Source organism: Primulina huaijiensis, chromosome 11, assembly GCF_012295235.1.
Source record: "Primulina huaijiensis isolate GDHJ02 chromosome 11, ASM1229523v2, whole genome shotgun sequence".
Taxonomy (NCBI): Eukaryota; Viridiplantae; Streptophyta; class Magnoliopsida; order Lamiales; family Gesneriaceae; genus Primulina; species Primulina huaijiensis.
The window spans coordinates 11,176,985-11,202,286 of record NC_133316.1 but is presented as its reverse complement, the minus strand read 5'-3'; the positions used below and the strand labels follow the sequence as shown (position 1 = coordinate 11,202,286).

The 25,302-nt window shown below is 42.0% G+C and overlaps 1 non-coding gene across 1 annotated transcript; it reads left to right on the top strand.

Annotated features, from left to right (window-relative positions):
* The first annotated feature begins 11,146 nt into the window (after positions 1 to 11,146).
* On the top strand, positions 11,147 to 11,220 carry TRNAW-CCA (transfer RNA tryptophan (anticodon CCA)). The gene has a single exon. It is a non-coding gene; the product is annotated as a tRNA-Trp (tRNA).
* Positions 11,221 to 25,302: the final 14,082 nt, after the last annotated feature.

Genomic DNA, 25,302 nt, shown 5'->3' with positions numbered 1-25,302 from the left:
TTGTTGGAGCTTCTGAGCATAACGAATCGAAGCCGAAGACGGATCAAGGCTTTTATACCAAGGCGATAGACGAAGGACAGAAGAATGGAACGTGCAAAGTCGATCGTGCATCTGTCACTTATATAATAGCCAGTCATCAATTGGAAGAGGGCAAGATGGTGATGAATTGCGATTGGTCTAAACCTTCGACTAGCGACTTATTGCGACCTGCCCAGAATGCCAATACATACTAAAACCTTGTTCACACAGCGAAAAAAGGCCAAGTAGAAGAATAATAAAAGAAAATTTTGTAGTAATCTTATTATTCTACTTAGTGTATTTAATAACCTATCTTTATATCCAGGTGTTATACAAGGGTTTTGTAGTTCCTTATTTATTTGCGTTCTTTTTTTGGTCTGGCCCATTCTCTATGTGAATCCCCAATCAGCCTTGGGGGAAACCTCTCCGAGCGAAACGAAAGACCCTTGCTGGGAACACTCGAGAGAGGAAGCAGGATCATCCACATTCTGCTCAGCGGACGCTATTCAGCAGCAGCTGAAGGACCGACTCTTTAACGAAAACAACTCTATTCAAAAACAAAAAAAGAAGGTCCTTTTCGGAGGAGGAATTCCAAAGAGAAAAATAGCATATCCAATCCTGTAAAACCCATATTCCCGAACAGAAGTTATGGATAAAATATGTTCGGAAGAGTTCCTCATTAACGATGAGGCACGGAGAGGAATCTATCCCGAAGAGGGGACTCCGTCCTCTTCTCAACTTCTCCGTCTCCATGAAGAAGAGTTCTGGAAGCCTTGTTTGCGACTTCTCCCCTGCGGACTCTTTAGAAACTGACAAAGCTTTTGTGTTATTGGGGCTTTTAGGAGTGGTCTTGGTTATTCCCTTAAGCGTTCCATATCCTGAAATCGCCTATTGCGATGAGAAAAACGCCTTATTGCCCCCACTTAGTCCGGTGCCATTGCCGGGGGAACCGGTTACTCCCCCCGAGGCTCCGCCGGTACCGCAACCAGTCGTTATCCCCCAATTAGACCACCCTCTTCTTTCGGATGACGCCCGAAGGAACATTCTTTATACCCGATACTCCCTCCTTAATTTAGGGGGTAATGATGACTTAGGGCGCATGGTTTCCATTATTGACAACCAAGTCGTAGTGGAACGATCTGTCGAAGCAGCATTAGTAGAAGACGGTTTTAGAAGGGAGTCCATTATGGCCAGGTATACGGAGATTCACGGCATTCTCCATTCTCCGCAAGGGGAGCTTTTAAGCAATAGAACCTATGAGTGATACGTGACCCAGATAAGGGAACGGGGCACCCGACAAAGCGTTCCCTATCGGCGGATTGTGAGAGCCATCCAAAACTTTGATCTTTTATTAGCCTTATTTTTTCTAAGATAAAATTTTTTGTTGGTTGGCATAAGCCTGAAGGGGATTTTCTGGGAAGTCGTTGGGGCTGGGGAAAAGGGGTTTTTATTCTTCATGCCATATATACTGTGATCGGGAAACATGGAAAAATTTCTCGAAACGACTGAGTGTGTTTCAGGTAGGTTTGAGGACCGTTGGTCAAAGAAAAGGTAAGGCCCTGATTCTGGGACGGAGCCGTATGCCGCGAGAGTGTCACGTACGGTTTCTTTGAGAAGGGTGTGATACCACCACCTATCAGGCCCAACGAGCGGTCCACGAAGCTGCATCCCTACTCACCTGGTCCATGCACATCGCTCTCTCCAGGAGGTTGGCCGCCTATCCTAGATCTTCCCATTTCCAAGAAGATCCCCGGCTCGATCTGGTTTAGTATCAAGGTGATTCTATTTCTGTTCCTATATATATGGGTCCGTGCAGCATTTCCACGATATCGTTATGATCAATTAATGGGACTTGGTCGGAAGGTGTTCTTGCCTCTATCATTCGCTCGGGTAGTCGTCGTTTCTGGTGTTTTAGTCACCTTTCAATGGCTCCCTTAATTATCTGCGAGGAATTGCCTTATTGAGTAATGGGAAGAGGGCTACTCCCCGAAAATGCCTAAAGGTGGGGTTCCATATGGAAATGGGGCAGAGCACACAAAGAAGACGATTCACCGAACAACTACTTTGACAGTGGATTGTGCAAACCATTCAACCTCCTCGATTACAGTCAACTGGGAACTTATCGATGAATACTAGGGCATACGGTGTGACAATCTGTTGACATACTCGGTTACGACGCTCTCACATACATTTCCCTTGGTATACCTCTACACATTATGGAATAAAATCATTTCACCGATAGCAATGAGAGTCACTCTAAGTGGACTTCCCAATCAAAGACGGACAACGGCTACTAATATGACAAGCTACTCTTAGGCTACTTCTTTCCTTCTATCTTCTTTCGCTTGTGCTTCTCCCCGAGAATCACTAGCTTTCGCTTGAAAGGAGGTTTGTTTTGGGATTGATAGATGTTCATAACCGGACTTCCCGCTAGCATGCCTAGCTGCCACAGACATCATAGTCACAAGGCAAAAACCAAACTCATTCGATCTATTTAGACCATAAGATAAAAGGAAAGAAGTAGCCTTAAGTAGGTCGAAGATTCTATTGGTGTAAGTGATCGAAGGCTTGTTATTTACATTCGAGATGCAACTCTGAAGGATAAGCGGTTGAGCAACCGACGACTAACGAGTAATAGAGCATGTGCATTCTAAGATAGAAGATCCGCTTTTCTCTTCCCAGCTAAAATATCATCTAGCTTTCTGCGTAAAACATGCCTATCGGACATTCTATAAATGTCAGCGAGTGGCCATTTGAATTTTTTTATAAAAAAAATCTACTGATTGAACGATCGTTTTCTTGGAAATGGCTATGAATCCGCAACTTATCAATAAAGAAAAAAGATAGGATTGACTGAGCACAGCGGAAGAGAGGATCAGGGGCCTCGAGTCCCAGTCTCCTAGTGGTGGGATGGTAAAGGGCAATGTCCCGTTCTGGCCAAGAGATGTCTTTGCACCGTCCCCCTTCTTGTTGGTTGGCACAAGCCCTTGTAGTAGTCAGTCTTTCCTCCGGCCGGATGTTACAGTCAATTCCATTGTTGGTTTGACCATTAAGTGAATGCAAATATAGGTAGAATTTGAATCAATGACCTAAGAGTCTTCTTTTGAGCTTTGTTCCTGGTCTCCGAACGCTGTAGGTCAAGCTTAGCTTCTCGGTTTCATTGCATTCCATTCTCGCTGGGTTGTAAGGAAATTAAATAACCTCACCTGGCCAAAGTGATCAACTATACGTTGGTATTTCAAAGCTAATTATCGGGATGGGGTCCTTTCCTCCATTTGGTAGTGGAATGTGGAAGTTAAAGAATTCCCCGCTTCTTCCGCCACCTGGGATTAGTTGCCTTAAGTCTTTTCCTCTCACCTTGCTTACCTGAGACTAGTTTACTTATTTATCTACTGGGATTAAGAACCTCTAGCACCCGGGACTACCCAACTCTGACTCTATAACCAATAGAACGATGGAGTAATCCCAATCCTTCCTCTAGAACTGGGGACTGTAAAATAGAACTATACCTTCCACCCGCTTCCTTAAACAGGAGGCTTACTCGGGCAAGGAATTACTTAAAATAGCTCTTCTTTCTTCCTTACTTGCTTCCTTTAGCTCGGAATTACTCTATAACCTTGCTCACTCCTAAAAGGAAAAAAGCAAAAGCTTCAAGAACAGCATTAGCTCAAGGACATCCTCAGCTCATTGGGCTCACTAGCTCCTTGGCTCATTAACTCAGTCCTTAACTCCATGAAGGAGCTCCTTTAGTACGAAATAGGCATGCTTAGCTCTTTGTTTTGGGCTCAGTAGTGACTTTTAACACCCTTAACCCAGGAACTACCCAACTACCTTAACTATAGGAAGAGGTACGTCCCTTATTCTATTCTTTCTTTTCAGTCAGGAATAGTGGGACGGGAACCCCTCCGCTTTCTATCTTTTTTTTTTTATGTTTTTTATTATGATCCGCGGACATGGAAAGTAGCTAAACTCACTTGCCCAGACCCAGGAGAAGGGATGCGTTTTGGGTCTCAAGGAGGCAATTCTCCCCTTTTTATAGAAAAGGAGGGCTCCTGTCTGTTCTGTTCATTCAAATGGGATCCTAAACGGACGTTCTCTTGATCGAAAAAGGAGGCTAAAGCTAAAGCGTTGAATTCGTTGCTTCGATAGATATTAGGATCAATCAAGAAGGGGCAAGCCTCGGCTCACAAATGCCTTTGCCACCGCAAAGAATAATCTTTAAACCAAAATCCACCCCAAGGAATAAAAACCTTCAAGAAAGGCTAGGAGCCTTGATTGATCCATATCAAAAACTTTCTCCAAAGGAGTCGGAGTCCGGCTCCGTCAGAAGAGGACTCAGTGTCCTCACCGAGGTCTCAGTCAGAATCGTCAGAAGCTTCAGCTAGCTCATACCCTTCACAACGTGGGCTAGTTTTATTACCCGAAATGACTACGACCGATTCATCTCCAGTCCCTTACAGTGGAAGAGGAAGAACAACTGGCGGAAATTAGGGCAGCCTTGGCCTGAAAAATGAGATTATAGCACAAAAGGACACCGAGATTGCAGCCCCAAAACCCAATTAAATGCAGCCTATCGGCCTCCTACATCTGAAGCAATTTTGGCATAAAAAAGAGCTCTGAGTTGGCTGCTCTGGAAGCACTGATAGCTGCCTCAACTCCTTCTGCTCTGCTTGCCTTCTCTTTTTCTCATTGCAGTAGTGCTTCCTATTTTGACTTGTCAATCTAGGAAGTATCTCCGGTTCCGGTTGTATCGGAAGTCGGGTCAGCGCAAAAGGTCTCTATCAAACCCCTTAGGTAGTATCCGTTGCTGGAGACCTTAAGTCATAAAGCAAGTTCCTTCCCTTACTAAAAAGAAAGAAGGTTAAGAGGCGTCGAAGCAGGTCTTTCTTGAGGTCTAGGTTTTCGGGTATCCTCAGATCCAAGGGGGTAGTTATATCTGAGTTCAAGGCGCTAGCCTATACTATAAATGCTACGTTCAAGGCAGTTCATGATTCATGAATTGATGTCAATCGGGGCGCTTTCGTCACAGGTTAAGGGAAATGGGTATCCGGTATCCGAAGTAAGAAAGTAAAAGACCTGCCCTTCTCGCTGTCGTCCTAACAAGGTTTTTATTCCTATAGTTAAGGTAGCTAGGAAGCTCTGGTAAGCAAGGATGTTCTTCTCTAGCTATACTGTGTGACTGTGTGACCTACTTCCCTTTTTCGCTCTCTTGCTAGAGCTGGTTCTAAGCCTACCTTTTCCTTCCCCACTCACCGGCCCATTATTTTGATAGTTACCTATAAAGAATTCTTCCAAGTGAAAGGATAAGCATGTTGGCTTGGGTGAACCACCTTGTCTTACCAGACATTGATGTCTGCCCGAACATCGAATTTTTTCTTTCATATGTAGATTGTCATTTCCCCTCATGTTGCTAGCTAGCGGTAGCTTAGTCAGAAAGAGCCAAACACAGAAGTAATTGAATCATAGTTACGTTTCCCGGTCATTGGCAGTGAAATCTTCCCTTATTATTCGCTATATCAGAGAAAGACATAGAATAGAGTAATTGACCCAACTCCCGCAGGTGTAGCATTAAATTGAGGAGCTTTATCCGTTGACTCACACTAATGAATAATGTACTGTGGAAAGCAAGATGTGGAATTCACTCATTTTTCTTTTTTTATGCTTGTGGTACCATATTCTCTCTTTATCCCGAGGCGGGGCTCACTTAAGTAGTCTCCGAAGCACAATGAAAATGAATTCACCGCTATCCAGATCAAGGACTCTAGTTCTTCCATCTCTCTGCAAGCAACCTCGACAACGGAGAGAACTATGACTTTTAGGCCATGCTCGGGTCTGCCTAGGTATGGAAGGTTTTTATTCCTGGGTGAGCCAAAACATCTCATCTTGAACCGCTTTCAGCTCCTGGTGCGGTAGCAATACCAAAGAAATAGGGAAGGAGAGGCGGGGGAATACCCTATTTTGGGAGCGAATGACTAAGAATTTGAATTGCATCGGGCTTTGAAGCAGCTCCTTAGTCTCGTCGCCCTTGAATTAATCTATTTGCTTATAGATCTTGTTTGTACTCCACAAAGGGATGCACCAAGCCAATATTCCTACTTTCTTTCTTGGGATTGAGATCTTTGTGGAACGGCAGGCTGTCACTGTAAGGCCTGAAATTTGATATCACTCTTTTGAAATATTATTGGTAATGGAGGCATGAGGAAGGAAAGGAAAAGTGAAGAAATGCAATGGCAAAAAGCCTCGGACAGAAAAGTTGGCGCCCGAGCAGTAGAAAACGACCTCCCAAGCGCCAGTGCTCAATAGAAATTTGTTCGGGCAGAAGATGTGGCGCCCGGGCGGTAGTTTGTGACCGCCCGAGCGCCAGTGGATATGAACACTCGGGCAGAACGTTCCGCGCCTGAGCGGTAAAGTGTAACCGCCCGAGCGCCAGAGTAGAATAAGTTAAGGCTCGGACAGAACTCTCCGCGCTCGAGTGGTAACTTTCGACCCCCCGAGCGCCGCCTGATTTGTATGAAAATGAGACACGTAGCTTAGACATGCAACTTGAGATATATAACGTTGCCACTCATTCATTTCCCCTCAGCAACAGAAACGAGAAGAGCTCCTGGGAAACTACGAGAAATCCTTACGCCTTTTATCGGGTAAATTTGTGATTTACGAAAGATCCGCCCGTCTGATTTTCAATCCGACTTCAGTACTGTGTTCCTATCGACGCAGGCTTCATACGGACGTAAGTTTTTTTAAGTTTTGATATGATCTGAAATTATGGTATTGTCAGAATCAGATATGATTCATATATGGTGTTCTTGACGTAGTAGACATCGTATAATCGAAACCGGATTGAAGAACAGATACCGTATACAATTGTTATGAATGTCAGAGTTGATTTGACTGAGATTTGATATCATATTTGTATTGTTATTGATTATGAGTTGTTGATGTTAGTTGATTAATATTTGAGTTGATGGGTATCGAGAAACTATGTCGTTATGCCGTCGAAATGTATCGAGAATTATTACTGATTTGTATATGTGATGGAATTGAGTTGAAGATTGATAGAATGCATCTCCACATTGTTATTTCAGATTTGATATTGACAGATTCGACATCGAGACTTCGACTACGACAAAGATTATACGACAAGAAGGTATAATTCAATGTTGATTCGGGAAGATACAACTCGAGCTAGATTATACTTGAGTTTCCCTAAATCACATACTAGATGATTCTTACTTTGTTATGCCTTATTTATTTATCTTAAAGCATTGAGATAGGAGAGTCCTTGGTAGATTAGCCAAGCCGGATGTTCGGTTGTGTCGATGGGCGTAGGAGAAGATTCACTCCTATTATAGACATTCGATACAGAGGACCGAAGTCTGGGAATAAGACGTACCGCCACCACGATTGGGAGAGTAGGTGGGAGACTTGTTACGTCTTATTCACACCGGGATCCCTAGACTTAGATATGAGTCGAGTCAAAGAATAAGAGTCGAAGAGTTTTATCTGTATTCACTAATGTGTCATAATTACTGATTTATGTGTTATGATTTTGTATTTATTACATGACATGCATGTATACATGTTTTATACTGGGATTTGTTCTCACCTGAGTTTCTGGCTGTTGTTGTGTCTGTATGTGTGCATAACAACAGGTGGGGCAGGATCAGGGTCACGCAGAGGATGAGAGATCGAGATAGCGTGGAGATCACGGGCGTAGAAGATCACTAGTTGTTTTTACTAGACGTGTACTGAATTTCTAAACACTAGTATGTTAAATGTAGTTGAACATGGGAATGTTATTTGCAGTTAAATAAGATGACAGTATTTTATATGATGTCTTGTGCTTGTTCATTTACATTTGAATAAATGTTAAAAGCAAAATTTTGACCCACATTTTCTAGTAAAGGTCCAATTAATCCCAAAGATAATCGAGTTAGAGCCCGGGTCCCCGCTGTCACGATTGAATGATAGAGTAGAGTGGGTCGCTTACTTAGTGTACCCGCAGCGGGCCGTGGCCAATCTTTCCTTTTGGGCAAGCACTGAGATAGTTATCCGATCACCCAAGTATGGGAATAGGACCCCAAGCCCTTCTAAATAAATTCCAACCTTTCGCTCGTTGTAAGGTTTCTAGCCTCTATAGCTAATTAAAAAGCCAGAGAGAAGCATTTGAGAGGGAAGGAAAGCCCCTTTTACAGCAGTTATCTCTGCTATCCACTTCGGGAGAAGAGTGCTATCTTGCCTTAAAAAGAAGGGGGGAGATCCGCAACTTTCACAGTGAAAGGAGCCCGCTTACCCACTCCCCTTTCTTCCCATTGCTAGGAGCCTCGCCCTATTGACTTGATAGATTAATCAGACTACAACCGCTAGTGGATCGCCTTTTGCAACAATAAACAAGAAAAGGTAGATCTTCAAATAGCTAGTATACGAAAGTCAAGTAGTCACTTCCGTCGTTCAGGAACAAACACTTCGCCTAATTCTTTTGAATCCCGGCCCTATTTTTCCCCACTAACTAATTAGCTTACGACCACTGAACAAACTTGGTTGACGAACATAGTTTATGCGCCGCTAATGTAGCGGCTTGTCGAGCATTTGACAAACTAACACCATCCATTTCAAATAGGATTTGTCCCGTGGACACACGAGCATTCCAACCCGTAGGATTTCCTTTTCCTCTTCCCATTATGACTTCTGTAGGTTTTCCGGTAATAGGGATATCCGCGAGAACTCTTACCCATATCTTACCATTTCTTCGGAATTGTCCGCTCATAGCACGATGGAAGTGTCTGATTATAGCCCGACGCACTACTTCAATGGCTCGATATGAAAGACGACCCGCTCTACAACTTTTAGTGCCATATCTTCCAAAACCAAGTTGTGTACCGTCCGCTTTGCAACTTCTACTACATCTGCCTTTACGATATTGACTATATTTCATACGTTTTGGATATAGCACGCCCCCTTCTTTTTTGACTATATGAAATCCACACTTTGACACCTAAGATTCTGTAACGAGTAGATACACCGCAGGAGCATAATTGATTTACCAATAATATTATTAAATAATAAAACCTGATGGTTCCTGTCCTGAAACGAAGGATGCAAAGAAAGTACTGCCGCCTGTCATCATGCTCAATCAGTAAGAAGTTGGTTTCACCTCCGGGGACCAGTCCAGCCTGTGAAGGGAGAGGACTTTGTGGGCGGAAGCTACTCTGTTATATTGCTTTCCTCATTCGCATGAGAGACAGACACATTGTGCACTCAAGATGATGAAAGCCACAAGCAAGAGAGATAGAAGAAAGAAGATCTGTCTCGATTCTATCTCTATCTTTCGACATCTCATCTCTATAATACGATAATAGTGGGTGGAGAATCCTTGTGTATTCTACTGGTATAGAATCTTTGTGCGCTGACTCCTACGAGTATACCTAACTAGTCCATCCATTTTGATAAGATTCTTCTGCCGCCACTTCCTTATTACCATTTAGTACTTGGAAGATGGGAAGAATAGCGTATTAAAGTAGCCTGAGTGCCTGGCCTTTCCTTCTGATTCTGATCCCGGGATAAAGAATAACTCGTCTTTAGCGAAAGTCTTCTTTTTCTTCTGCTTTTCGGGTGAAAGTGGGCAATTTAGATTAGAAATGAAGTAGGATGCCCCTCCTCGCCTAGTTGCCAGAAATCTTTTGGGAGCCAAGGAATTTTGAGCTTAGTTTACTGCCAGAATTTGGAGATTTCAATGATTGATCTTGTCTTTCGACCTATCAAAAGTCGGACAGACAATTACATATATAAGAACAATCTCGCTTTGAGATGACACGCTCTAAAATTCCCATGTCTTTCTTGGTTGGACCAAGGCGATTTCCGACAAGTCTTTCTTCATTTTTAGAGCAAGTAGCGGAACTACAAGAAAGCTTTCTTTATCTTTTTTTTATGGATAACCAATTCATTTTCAAATATAGTTGGGAGATTTTACCAAAGAGATGGGTAAAAAAAATGGAAAGATCGGAACATGGGAATAGATCTGATACCAATAAGGACTACCCATTTCAATTCTTGTGCTTTCTTAAATTGCATACCTATACAAGGGTTCAAGTTTTGATCGATATTTGCGGAGTAGATTATCCCCCTCAAAAACTAAGATTTGAAGTGGTCTATAATTTACTGAGTACTCGGTATAACTCACGCATTCATGTACAAACCAGTGCAGACGAAGTAACACGAATATCTCTGGTAGTAAGTCCATTTCCATCAGCCGGCCGGTGGGAGCGAGAAGTTTGGGATATGTTTGGTGTTTCTTCCATCAATCATCCGGATCTACGTCGTATATCAATAGATTATGGTTTCGAGGGTCATCCATTACGAAAAGACCTTCCTCTGAGTGGATATTTGGAAGTACGCTATGATGATCCAGAGAAACGTGTGGTTTCTGAACCCATTGAGATGACCCAAGAATTTCGCTATTTCGATTTTGCTAGTCCTTGGGAACAGCGTAGCGACGGATAATGAAAAATCAGACACAGAATAGGTCCAGGAGACAAATTAATAGGAAATGCTATTTGCTTCGTAAGAATAAGAACGAACTTCTATGAAATGAAAGAGTTTCACGGGAATTGTCTTGATCGTCGGATATCATGAGAAAGAAATAGGTTGAAGTGTTATCGTTCCTGCGATTATTTCTAGTATGGAATGAGTAAAGAATCAAGCTACAAGGCTCGATCTATACGAAAGGCACCGGTTTTTTTGTCTTTCTTTCGGTTTCATTGATAGCAGAAAAACGGACTTTATAGGGGCGCTAGCACTTGACTAATAACAAAAAAAAGAAAAAACGACAAGTTTATATCGATGGAGGAAATAACGATGTGGAGGAAAAGAGGACAGGGATTCTCTACAATGACACTGTAGACCAATTGAAATATCATGTAGCGCAGCTTGGTAGCGCCTTTGAGGGACAAAAAATGTCATCTCTACCTATTCTTCTCCTCTGGGCTGTAACGAGGCGAGGGATCCATTGAGATCGATTCAAATTGGATATACATATTTTCATTTTATGAGACTATATACATGCAAGATATGTATTGGGGGTACAAAAAGAATCCTTTTTCTTTACTGTCGTATCTACTGTGAGTTGAAAGCGTTCTTAGTTCAGTTCGTTAGAACGTGGGTCTCCAAAACCCGATGTCGTAGGTTCAAATCCTACAGAGCGTGTTTCCGTTCTTGTTAGGTCTAATTACAATGAAATCACTTCACTAACTTGAAGAGCATGACCTCCTGCGGATTAAAGAAAGGAGAAAGTCATTAAATAAAAAAAGAGATATTAATTAATCAAAGGTCTAACTCGATTCTAAGACTAGAGATTCCTATTTTCTTTTCCTTTTAGGTTCTACATTTTATCTTTCAATTTATAGAGTCTCATCCTTGTTGTAGCTAGGTTAAGAAAAAACCTTTGGATCTAATAAAATAATACTTGCATCACGAATCTTGATTGTTCCAATTCTTTTATTGTTTGTTCTCTTTATTTCATCGAAAACTATCTATTATAATACTTATTACTGTACGACCACCCAATTCCAACAAATGAAAGGATTTGAACCTTTTCTACAACCATGAAAAGGAGCTTTCTAGATTTCGCATCTAATTGAATTGTAGGAATATGATAATATCTTTCATGAATTATTATAACCCAACTCGTCGGACTCACACTTTACCAGATCTTCAGTTTCTAGTCTAAAGCCAGTAATGTAAAGAAAGCCTATACTACAGTCATTTTAGGAATTTTATATTGAATGACACATGGTTCTGCATTGACAAGCAAGAAGAAAGGACTTGTCTCATTGAATTTGAGGGCAAAAACCCAACCTAGTAAAGAGGATCTAGCCCTGCCTGCTTCGGAAAATACCTTGCTGGCGAACTATTATACTATAAAATAGTACTTTTTCGGAGGCATAAGGCCGCGTTAAGTCCAGTGTGCTAAAAATATGGCCGTTGATCAAGGGAATTGACATTGCGACTCCTAAAAAAGGAGGATTCCCGGGGTTTCAGTGAGTGACGGGTCGGGCTTACCATGTTTAATACTTACCATCTTTAGTGTAATAGGAGGCCAGCCTAGCCAGTAGTTAGAGAGCTTACCACGGGAGAACCTACTATACTAATAAAGACCCAGGGAGGGGCTCGTTGAAGAAACTCGATGGTCGCATTCAACTCTTTTCTTTTAGTGGTCTCTTCACTACACTACGTGTAGTTCATATTCCCCCCTTCCTGTAAGGGCGCTCGGAGGTAGCACTCTTGCCAGCCTTCTGTCCAGGATGTCTTGTTCTCGGAGTGGTATCGTTCTAGGTTTCGCTCTCCCCTTTCGTCATAAGGCGTGGTTCTGCCCCCTTCTTCTTTTTGATAAATATATGCCTTAGCTTTTTTTTAGTCAATTCAACGTCCGCTATGCTGTGGTAATAAGAAATCCCGAATAGCAATACGTCTTTGTCTTCATCAGCCCCAAATCCTTTAGTTGAGTGCCGACCTACCAACATTGAAAGGATAGTTTTCTAAATATCAATGTCCTTTTTTAGCCATCTTTTTCAAATACCGAAAAAGAGAATGCGAGACAGAATGGGTTAGTTTCCAGTTTGTTTGGTAGCCGAATCTCCGATCTGTTTTTAAGCCGTAATTCTTGCCTTACAAGAGCTGCACTAAACAAATGGAAAGGCTCTAGGCAGCCCGAATGCAAATGTTCATATATCATATAAAAGGAAGGGTTCGTAAGATAAAAGAGAGCGGTGGACAAAGTGGTTTGGGCTCCCCTACTTCCCCGATTGGAGAAAAAGCAGTGCAGTGCGGTTGTTTTTGATCGAGCAAGCAAAGGAAATGGCTGATTAACCCCAACCACCTCCTCACTAGGAACTCTCTATTATATTATTGAGAGACGTTCTTTAGTGAACTTCTCCTGTTAGCTCAAACTCAATCAAAATGCAAAGGTTGAATCTCGTCCCCTCTAAAGGGTCTACTTGTTCGTCCTGTATTCTGAAAAGAAGGCGGAGAATAGGATTTCACTGATGCGACATCTAGAACTAGACGAGCCACGTGATTTGAATCAAGGCAAGCCCAACAGAAAAGGGAATAAGGGGCGTATTAGACTTGAGAGAGCAGATAGGCGCGTTGCCCTGGAACCAATCAACCTGCTTCGATCGATAGAGCTGAACCCAACTAAGCGCTTTGAATTACGAGTTGACGACCAAGTTTTTTTTTAAGAAAGCAATTCTCGGATCCCGCATGGTGAGTGGACAAGCAAGCTGTAACGAATGGGAATCCGCCTATCTTTGTTCCGCATTCATTGATCTGGAACAAATGTATGTGACCTACTACCTCACATATGCAATGAATCACTAATCACTGCTTATCCCCCCGTCTGTGGACCTTCTGCATTTAGTAGTGACAAGTTGGCGTGGAAGAGTTTGACAACCAGCACTACGCTTGGCTTGGAGACAAAATAGCGGGTACAGGTAGAAGAGGTAGAGGTACAAAACACGTGAGTCAGTGCTCGGCCCTACCTCTTCTGGTTAACGCCTCTCTGAAGATCTTTTTAGGGTGGGCAAAGAGGGTGAAGCCACTTTTGCAACTCTGCCCGGTAGAAAAAGTGGAACTCGAATAGTTTTCTGATAAAGGAAGGCAGTAAAGGATATTCAACAAAACAGGCCTTACTATCTTACCTAGCTCCCAAGGTGGGAACACTTAAATTATGAAGACGTTGTGCTCGGGCCTCTCTTGGGGGAGTCCCTTCTCTCCTCCACCCCCTTGAACAGGCTTTCCGCGGTACCAAGCTCACTTCATTAAGTCTTTATATAATAGGAGTGTTTATCGCTACTACCAACTACAGCAACAGAAAAAAGGAGCTAACCGACTAACACTAACAGTTATCCGAAAGACGGCTCTGCAAGCCGGACTTAACGACAGATCTGTTTTCTAGTTTGTTTATTTTATCTAAAAACCGTTCTTTTCTTGCTCGAACTGGAACTTGCGTGAATAGTGGAAGAACACGCCATTCGGATTAGAGCTGTGGCACGAGAAGGCCGGTGCCTTGATCGAGACCCTTTTTGGCGTGAGTTGCTTCGTGTTAAGTGTATAGCCACAAAGAAATTACACAAGGCATTTCACACTCGCTTTTCGGAAGGAATAAAAAAAGCAGGCTGTTCGCAGAACGAATATCAAGTCTTTCATAAATGCTTTATGGAAAGAGTCATGTTTACAAGCTCGAGGAATCTAAGGGGCGTAAGCGGCTATGAGGGAAACTTTCTTTTATTTCAAACCGTTAGACGAGACGATAACTTGTATGGAAAAGGGTTCTCTGCGTCGCATCGGTTTTTCCTAGACCTCAAAGACTGGCACCTCCTTTTCATCTACACCTGAAAACAGTGGTTAGGCTTTACCTGGACCTTCCTTCTTTTTGCGTCTCATCTCTGGCTTAGTCTAGTCTTTCGTATCTTCTTTTCCCTCTTTAGTTTCAATGCTAAATGGCAGTTATCTTTAGAAAGAGTAGGGGGCCTGGGATGTCTCTTTTGTAATCAAGACAAAGCAAGACGCCCACGCCAAGATCGATGAAAATCAAAGCCGGCTATTTCTTATTTTATTGTAGATGTAGATAGGACAGGTAAGAGAGAAGACCGGTTACGCCGAGAGGAACACACCTTGATCTGTCATTCCTTCCTCGCGCACTGTCTATCAGGGCCTATTTTCACTAGTTGAAAAGAAAAGGCGGAGTTGCCCCGGATAAGTTTTATCAGTTATTAAAAGTATTTGAACTACTCTGAAGTGCACTTACAGAAGACCAATTCAACAAGTGCTAATGCAGTCGGTCACATCTTTTCTGTCAGAGAAAGCAGCAAATTCAATGGCTACTGATGCATAAATAGCAGCGGACGCCGAGGCGTCTCTTCTCCTTTCTGAACTTGCCTGGTCTTTTTCGCCTTTCAACATGAAATTGCTTCAAGCATTCGTTTAGACTCGACGACAGCAAGAAGTCAAATGGAATCTGGTTCAATGTACGCTATCTTGCCTAGTTCAATCAATGGCAGAAAAAACCTTGCGATAACCTTTCATCCGAGTATCTTTTGCTCTTTATGGTTTCAGGCATCACTTTGCTTAACACATCGACTTCAAAGTGGGATAGAGATAATGAGCTCTGTGAGCTACTGTCTCTTACATCCCGAATCTACTTATTGATACCCGTACTTACAAGGATTCTTGGTAGTCATCTCTTTCTGCTTCCTTCCACTCTAGGCCTTGCTATATTCCAAGAAATTGTGTCCTCACCCTCTTCCTTTTCCGGGAAATGATATTATTGGCTTGTGCTTAATCCGCTACACTCCTTTCGAGCTGCCAGTGGACGTGCTGTTCTCATCTTTTAAGATATCTTGGGTTTAAGTTACAGTTTAAGTCCTAATCTAATCCCATACAGTCCCTTTGAAAAGAAGTATCCTCCCTTAGGCAAGCAGAAAGCACTATTTCCTCCAGTCTAATGGAGGGCTACAGAGAAGATGGGGATTGCCTTTTCTTTATCGGAGGCATTGGTCCGAGGACGAAAGAAAAAAGTTTAAGGCATAAAAGCCTGGAAGATTTTTGAGTTGGGCAGTGAGATTGATTCTTCAAGAATGGCTCGCGCTAACCCTTTCTCTTTTTCCGTGGATGATTCTTCTTCATTTCTCCGTTGATGGATCAGCTAATGGATCGTTGACGGTACTGCTTGCTTGCTGACTACTCAAACAAAAGGCTCGAAAGCCCCATTTCACTAATTAAAGTCATATCATAAGTCCTCATCACCAACTTTGTAGTAAACAAAAGAACTTCTTTTCTCCCTTGTTCTAGGCGTTTTGTTAGATCGATTCCTCAAGCTAGTAAGTAGCTGCCCTTGAGCCAGTGAACCTCAGGTCGAAACATGCCTGCCAGTGAGACAGAGTCATTCCATCCAGGGTGGTACCAATGCTTTCGATTGATTTCATATATGCTCACGATACAGTCTCTAGTACGAGTAGCAAACTGAAGGAAGCTCAGCTTACTCTTATCAAAGGGAGGATGGGATTCTTCTTTCTTACCCAGAACCTTAACTATAAGAGACTTCCCCATGGTTGAGAAATTCTTCTTTTAGTTTCCCCATTAATGTTGATCACAAGGAGACAATTCGAAGGGCCCTGGTTATGGATTTGCTGCTCATCTTCTTCCCCCACTCATCTGATTCAAAGCCTTCAGACTCAGGTCCCGAGATCTCAAGATAGCATGAGCCCTTGTGCTGTACCTGCATGAGAACATCACGAAAGGACAGTGGTGGATTACCGTCTTCCTTTGATCGCTTCCATGGTCCGGGACTCTTCCCAGGGTCCGGAGGTAGCTCACAAAGGTCGCCATTCCTTAGCCCCTCATTGGTTGTTAGGCATTTTTGACTTCTTCTATTTCATTTCCATAGCGATTCACTCAACATAGAAAAGCAACTAGAGCAAAGCTAGTATCCGGCCTAAAGCTCTTGAACTAGAGGAGGGGTCTAGCATACTGAAACATAAATGTAGCTATAAAGCCTTTTTGAGCATCTTCCTTGCGATCTCCTTATCCTATATAAATAAGAACTTTTTCACTATATGCTTACTATATACTTATATTCTTACTATATGCTTATAGAGTATATGAAAGCAACCAAATACACACATCACATGTCTTACATTTCATTCGAATAGCTAATACGAAATTTGTCTCAATTAGATCGCAAAAGAAATCAACAGAACCTGCTTCATTTTCGGTCTAACGATGCGAAAAAGTACCAATCCTTTTCTATCCTCTATCTAAATCTAATTTAAAATTGGTTGGATTGATTGATTTTACTTCAGAAAATTTAGGAGTTCATAAATTGTATATACCACATTAAAATGAACGGCATTATTATTACTGATCAGTAAAATCCATATCTGTAAAAAAAGGGAGCAAAGGCATTTTTTTATGGTAAAAAATTCATTCATTTCGATTATTTCTCAAAAAGAAAACGAAGAAAACAGAGGGTCTGTTGAATTTCAAGTATTCAATTTCACCACTAAAATAAGGACTTACTTTACATTTGGAATTGCACAAAAGGACTCTTCATCTCAGAGAGGTTTGCGAAAAATTTTGGGAAAACGTCAACGGCTGCTGGCTTATTTGTCAAAAAAGAATATAGGGCGTTATAAAGAATTAATCGGTGAGTTGGGTATTCGAGAAAAAAAAACTTATGATTGCATCAACTACAAGAAAAGCCCTCATGATAGTCAATATGGGCCCTCACCACCCATCAATGCATGGTGTTCTTTGACTGATAGTTACTCTCGACGGCGAAGATGTTATTGACTGTGAACCAATATTGGGTTATTTACAAAGAGGGGTGGAGAAAATTGCGGAAAATCGAACAATTATACAATATTTGCCTTATGTAACGCATTGGGATTATTTAGCTACTATGTTCACAGAAGCAATAACTGTAAATGGACCGGAACAGCTAGGTAATATTCAAGTACCTCAAAGGGCTAGTTATATCAGAGCTATTATGTTGGAATTGAGTCGTATCGCTTCCCATTTGTTATGGCTTGGCCTTTTATGGTAGATATTGGGGCACAGACTCCTTTCTTCTATATTTTTCGAGAACGAGAATTGATATATGACCTATTCGAAGCTTCCACCGGTATGCGCATGATGCATAATTATTTTCGCATCGGAGGAGTAGCTGCTGATCTACCTCATGGCTGGATAGATAAATGTTTGGATTTTTGCAATTATTTTTTAACCAGGGTTGCTGAATATCAAAAGCTTATTACACGGAATCCTATTTTTTTAGAACGAGTTGAAGGCGTAGGCATTATTGGCGCAGAAGAAGCACTAAATTGGGGTTTATCAGGATCAATGATACGAGCTTCCGGAATACAATGGGATCTTCGTAAAGTTGATCGTTATGAGTGTTACGATGAATTTGATTGGGAGGTTCAATGGCAAAAAGAAGGGGATTCATTAGCGTTAGTACGAATCAGTGAAATGACAGAATCCATAAAAATTATTCAACAGGCCCTGGAAGGAATTCCAGGGGGACCCTATGAGAATTTAGAAACCCGACGCTTTGATAGAATAAAAAACCCTGAATGGAATGATTTTCAATATCGATTTATTAGTAAAAAACCTTCTCCAACTTTTGAATTGTAGAAACAAGAACTTTATGTAAGAGTTGAAGTACCAAAAGGCGAATTGGGAATTTTTATGATAGGAGATCGGTGTGTTTTTCCTCGAAGATGGAAAATTCGACCACCGGGTTTTATCAACTTGCAAATTCTTCCTCAGTTAGTTAAAAGAATGAAATTGGCTGATATTATGACGATACTAGGTAGCATAGATATCATTATGGGAGAAGTTGATCGTTGAAATGATAATTGATACAACTGAAATACAAACTATCAATTCTTTTTCCAGATTGGAATCTTTAAAAGAGGTCTATAGGATCATATGGATGCTTGTCCCTATTTTTACTCTTGTATTAGGAATCACACTAGGTGTACTAAGTAATTGTTTGGTTAGAAAGAGAAATATCTGCAGGAATACAACAACGTATTGGACCTGAATACGCTGGGCCTTTAGGAATTCTTCAAGCTCTAGCAGATGGTACAAAACTACTTTTCAAAGAGAATCTTCTTCCATCTAGAGGCGATACTCGTTTATTCAGTATCGGGCCATCCATAGCGGTCATATCTATTTTACTAAGTTATTCAGTAATTCCTTTTAGCTATCGACTTATTCTCGCTGATCTTAGTATTGGTGTTTTTTTATGGATCGCCGTTTCAAGCCTTGCTCCCGTTGGACTTCTTATGTCGGGATATGGATCAAATAATAAATATTCCTTTTTAGGTGGATTAAGGGCTGCTGCTCAATCAATTAGTTATGAAATACCATTAACTCTATGTGTATTATCAATATCTCTACGTGTGATTCAGTGAGACATAAAAATTCCCCTATTTCTTTTATTTCTAGCAAGAAAGTGAAATGAACTGAATATCTATTTTCTATTTTTTTATTCATCATTGGGGTTGATAAAATAAACCAGATAGTTATATGAGTGAAATAAAACGGCTTAAAGATTTGCTGTTAAAGGAATTCAATCTCATTTCCTATGTACAAGAATTAAGTTCAAGTAAAGACATAAGCAGTCGAGACTGTTTACCCCAAGATTAGTTGATTAGTCATCATGACTTGAAGCAGGTTCAAAAGATCAACTTATGGGGTTTTTACCATCTATTAACATAGCGATTGCCCCAATGGGAGATTCAAACAAAATGAATGGATGGTTAGGAAGACCAAGATACACAAAAGATTAATAATAGAGATTCTGGAAATTATCCAATAGGATATTTCTTTATAGAAAAGGAATTTGAGTTCGGGCTTTAAGTTGGTAAAAATGATTAAGAAGTACCCCCCACAATTTCGATCTAGAGTTTGTTCCTATCCACCGATTAAGTAAATAACTATCAAGAACGAAGAAATCTTTTACTTTAGATAACGTCACCTTTTTTTTTGAGAAAGGAGAATAGGAACGAAATAAAATAGAAAGACTAGAATTGCAAAAAGAGATCTTTTTTTTTTGCTATCGAGAAAATGCCATAGATCGAAAGTGAGTCCAGGCTTAGTGATTCTGACTACCAGGCAGCCGTTACCTGCTGTTCACCACTCCCCCCTTCTTGCATATTTCGCTAGCATGACTCCTCTCTAAAGTTTCATTCAAGTCGTTAGTCCCACATAAAGTTCAAGCAAAGCAATTCATTTTGAGATACTTTTGACAGGTGAACTACTTCCTATTCGATTGCGTTAACAAAAGCCCTCTTACTAAATCCAATCGTCCGATATTGGATAGACCCTTGCTACAGATCATAAGAGCGCATACCGATTGAAAAGAAGGGAAGCGATAGAGTACAACAGATTCACCGAAGAGCTGCTACAGAAGAGAAAGAGCAGAAGAGCTACGAATAGGATCACTTGGAGCTAGGTGCTTCTCCCGAGAAAGGAAGAACTCCTAGGCAAAAAGTGTACCCGTAGTAACTCGAGGAGGCACCCCTCCATTCACGTTTTGTTCCCATATGCATCGGCTTATTCTAAATCTACATATCCAGGCTCCCCCCAAAAAGAGACTCTTTACAAAGCTAGGTTCCTAGAAAGAGTTGTTTTTACTAAGCATATGACGAAGGAAGTGCCGACGGAGTTCCGGTATTTTCAGTTTCCGCTCTTCGATAAGAACATTTTTCCGTAAACTACCTATACCCAACCGGTAAGAATGTTAACAGCCGAAGGGCTATTAGATGGGCGATTCGTAGAAGTAAGGAAGGCATTTTACTCTCATTTCTCCTGCTTTAACAACCTCAGTACCAGTATTTTCTTTCATTTAGAAAACGGCTATGCCGGTACTGCTTCTTGCTCTCAAGTCTCTCTTCCATTGTTTCAGGCCGTAGGTAGCAAATCTTGTTGTCAGAGATCATTTATGTCAGCTATAAATCGATGTTAGGACAAGCTATTTCACCTTGGACTTCACCTTTTTTTTTACCATCCGCCCCACGATGGATTATTTTCCGGATTCAAAAGTATTTTACACTTGCATTGAGTATAGAAACTTTTTTGGACCATGTACTTTGATGGAGCTTTGAATTCGAAAGGGGAATGGCATTGGGATGGGATCGTGTTGATGTCACCCAGAAGGTGTGGTTATCCCGAAGGCATATCAGCTGGGGTTTCCTACGACCAATAACATCACTTGCAGGACTTCGAGCTGCACTCTCTGACACTTGAAGATAATAGCGGATTCAAAGTTCAAAGCTGGTGACCAGCCAAGGTTTTCCTTGCTCTTGAGCCAAAAAAAAGAAAGAGCGTAGGATACTGGTGCCTTGACTCTAATGCTTGCTTGACGGGGACTTCCAAGCCAATCGCCTACGTTCGTATCCTGTCTTTCATTCAAACCTAAGATCATGAATCGAGTCCTATTCATAAGAACCGGCCCAAAAGAGGCTCTTTCCTCAAACTGGCACTCTTCTCTTGAAATGCCCGTCTTCGAGGGGAACTTTTTGTAAGATCAACAATCCCGAGAAAAGGGAAAGTTGCACAATTCCAATTCAAGTTGGCGAGGGACAGGGGCGATGAAAGAACTAAACTAGCTCCAAAGGCCTTCCATTGCTTTTGCGAGAGAGGACTAAGGGACAATGAAAGCATGGCGCAAGATCGGATTACGCTTTTTTCCGGCCAGGGAAAGCAGCTCCTTCCATTCCATGGCTACTACTCGAATTCATTCCGAAGAAAGGGGTCAAACTCGAATATAAAAAAAGGCTACCTTCACCCTTAGAAACTTCCTTGAACAGCCACCGCCCCTGGCATCTCCTCTGTAAACTGGATCTCTTCTCTTAGGTTAAATAACCGAATCCCCTAGCTCTCGATCAAACCCTTATCCCAATCACCTTCCGGAACGGAAGCCATCGAAATCGTAATCTTTTTGCATAAAAGGCGATATTAATCGTTCACACTCACAGATCAGCTTCCAGGTCTGCTTCGGGCTATGGTCATTGATGGGATAACAATTGTACTAGCACTAACTGTTCTGCTCATTTTTATGAATCTATTGAAGTAGCCTTCGCTCGAACCTACGGTTAGTGAGAAGGGTATTCTAGGTCTCTAAACTCACCGACCTCTAAGCTGTGGGGCGTTTGGGAAGTTGTCAAAGCTCCCCAATATTAAACCTAGGCTCTATAAGAAAATATTTAGGGAAGGACCGGGCCTTCTTTACTACTTGAGAAGAAAGACCCCCTCCTTTTCGATCTTGTATTGAGAAGAACTGGGCAGTACTCGTAATGCACGCTTTTATCTCTCGGGCTAGGTTTCGAGCTCTTTTTGAGCGAGAAAGAGGGATCCTCAAAAAAAGGAATTTCTTCTGTATGGAAAGAAAACTAAAAGGGAAAAGGTTATCAATCTAAGGAAAGACTACCTTCATCTATTCTATCTGTAAGAGATAGAAAGCAAAGAGACGTGTAGTGAAGGGTCGAGTCGAGTTAGTCTTTCATTCAATTCAATGGGATGGACTAGTTGGAAAAGAGCTTTCACAAATTGATCAGCAGTAATCTCTACGGAGTTTTCCTCAAACTGCACCCGAGCCAAGGGGTTGAATGTCGAAACCAACCATCCCCAGAGTGCGCTTTGAAAATGATTTTGAATTGGGAGTAAGAATCGGCTCTTTTCTGCAGCAGAGCTTAGAAGACGAGTATAATGACCGATAGCCTACCTCTCCTAAGTAAGGGCATTGATAATCCGCCGGAGTCTTTTCTATTAGAGTTCATTCCATCTATGATAAGTGTACTAGTTCCTGTATTCAACGTAAAATCAACTCTTCAATCTCTTATTTTATTGCTCGAATTCGATCCTTCCATTCCAGGTCAAGACCTTCGCTTGTTGACCACTTTTCGATGAGCAGATCTTTCGCTCAATTACGATCCATACTCAAGTTCGAAGACTGCCTCCCCCGCCCCCTTCTTAGTCACTGGACTGCTAGGATAAGGGGATGGTTACTTTGAGAAAATCTCTCTTTCTGGTGCAACTCTTATATAGTATAGAAAGCGTTTGTTCAGTCAAGCTTTCCTACTATACTTATAATAAAGGGAAAGGAGTTCATGATTTCAATCCTTCTTTCTCTTTCCGTTCTTCTCGGGCGGTACTCTTGCTCTTCCTGGCTTGAAGAAAGTCCTTCTTTTCCGGCTAGGAAGCGGATGAGGCAGCCCTCGCTCCTGTTGCTGTTACGGCTAGTGCGATTTGCTCGTAGTCCCTTACAAGGGGCTTCAATCTATACTTCCAGTAAGCGGTTTAAGTAAGAAAAGGGCAGAAAGCCAGCTACCCCAACTAGTGGTAAAACCGAAGCGAGATCGGAGTAGGAAGACCATGAGTGGTGAAGTTCTTTTCCCAAGCCGTCGAAGACTCCTCGGCTAGGCCTTTCTTCGACGTCATTTTCACAGTAAAATTTTTGTTAAAGAGAGAAATAGATTATCAGTCTTAACCTGTACTACGCACACTCATCCTCATGTTTCTCGCTAGGGACGCCGTAGAATGGCACCTTTAGTTGGTAACAAAAGGATCTATATAGATTTCTTATCCAAGAAACCAAGGTAGCTGAGGTTGACTTATCATATGAAAGAAGATCATTCTTCCACCGATATGGTTGCCTCTTGACCCTACCGATCTAAGTGATCAGCAGATGGAGCAACCAGCTCCAACCAAGGTATGTTGTAACTCGACGCCAGTTCAATCCTTTAATAGTCGAAACTAGCTCGTATTATTTTCAGAAATCCTAGTAGTAGAGCTAGAGTTTGAATGACGAAGAGGTAATTCAGTCTTAGAGAACATCAATATCTTCTGTCGCCAAGTTAACTAAGCATAAAGTACCTGAAGGTGAAGGCTAATATCGGAATATCAACTTGGTAAAGCAAGCGAAGCGATCAGAAAAACACACTTGTGTAGCTAACCGTTTTTGCAAGCCAGTCAGTCTAACCGACTCCTCCTTCCTAGCATGCCAAGTATTTAGTAGGTCAGAAAATATATCTTTCAGGCTGAATCGGGATCATCAAATGTCGTATAGCAATGTTCGAAATTACGGATGGACAACCAATCCTTGTCCGTCCAGTAACCATTCTGAGTGGGAGTGTTGATCTATGTCCAAAGGGGGGTCTATTAGCAGAGCAACCCCTGCGTCTTAGATAATCGGGTTTTTGCCTTGCATTGGTTTGAATTTTGCACTATCTGGTCACTGGGTTTAAGTTAGTGTTCCGTGCGTGGTATAGCGAACCTAATGTTCTTATTTGCTTGTTGCCCCAAAGTCTTTCGACTAAGCGCTTTGAGACGACCTAAGAGAATGGGTGGCTTAACGCTCTAACGGCTGGGACAAACCCAAGAATCTTTCCCTTAGAGCTCTAACTTCTGGATGACCTAAGAGAATGAGTGGCTTAACGCTCTAACGCTCTAACTTCTGGATGACCCTTTGTACCCATATTAGGAATTCTACTTCCTCCAGGTCCGAAAGGCGGATCTCCCCTCCTTTTCCGAAAGAGAATACTTCCCCCTTTGTTGTGTTGACACTTCCCTAGGTCGGAGATTAGCACGCCTTACTATCACTCAACTCAAAGAGCTTAGCCGGTTACTGCTCTATCGGTTTATGAGGTTGGATTTATTCCAAGGTTTCGCCTATCCTATTTATTTTATTTAACTCCTTTCCCTTTCCCTGTCAAGAACAATGCGGCTAAGCGTGAAGATTGTTGGTTTGGCCGCTCTGAGTATGAGTAGAAGTGCTCTCCTGCAGCCTAGATCTAGCTCAGCTTGATAGTTTCGTACTGACGGATCGTAATAACAACATAAACTTTTTCGGAGTCTGGGGACCGACAGAAGTCAAGGAAAAGTGCAGGCGGGTGTTCATTGGCAGTTGCTGGTGGGGGCAGTGGGGATGGAAAGAAAGATTCTTTACCAAGAAAGATGAATAGTTTGGTTGGCCTTGGCCGGAGATGGAGACACAGGTGGATAGGTAGAGAATACCTAGAGACAACTCTCTCTAAGCCCCAAGGTATATCGTAGCGCGGGAGGCTGTGCCTAGGGCACATTACGAATGAAGAATGAAGGATATGAAATCCCTTCTAAAGTATATGCTTACTTTGAGGGGTAGGTGGGCTTCCACGAAACAGCATATGCCACTACTAACCAACCGGTAAGGTAGCCTACTCGGTTTCAAGTATGAAATGGGATAATTTCCCAGCTCTTCAATGGTTACGGAGGAGGACTTTCCGAACTCAATGCAAAAAAAAACGTGCAATAAGCGTCTGGGTTAGCGTTTGCGGGGATAACAAGTTCTAAGCCAGTTGAGGGAATTTTATATTCCAATAGAATAGAGAGATTTGGTTCTAATAAACTAGAGAATCAAGGCGAAGACGCCCACCTTACGCGAGGGGAACTCTATCTGCTAGCGGAGGAAAGGAAATTAGATCGCCATTAGTATCCTTAGATAAATCGCTATGATAAGAAGATGATCCACTAGAGAGTGGACCCAGGGACGGAAGGTATAGGATTTGAAAAGGGCAAGCAGGCGCAAGAACACAAACAGAAGATTCAACAGAGTATGAAAGCCTTTTTCTGGGAAGGTCAGTTGGGTGAGTTGGCCAAGGAGGGGCTTTAGGAAAGGAGTTTCATTCAGCAGGAACCGGGAAAGTAGCCATATAAAGGTAGCATAGATAGCAGTGGGAACCC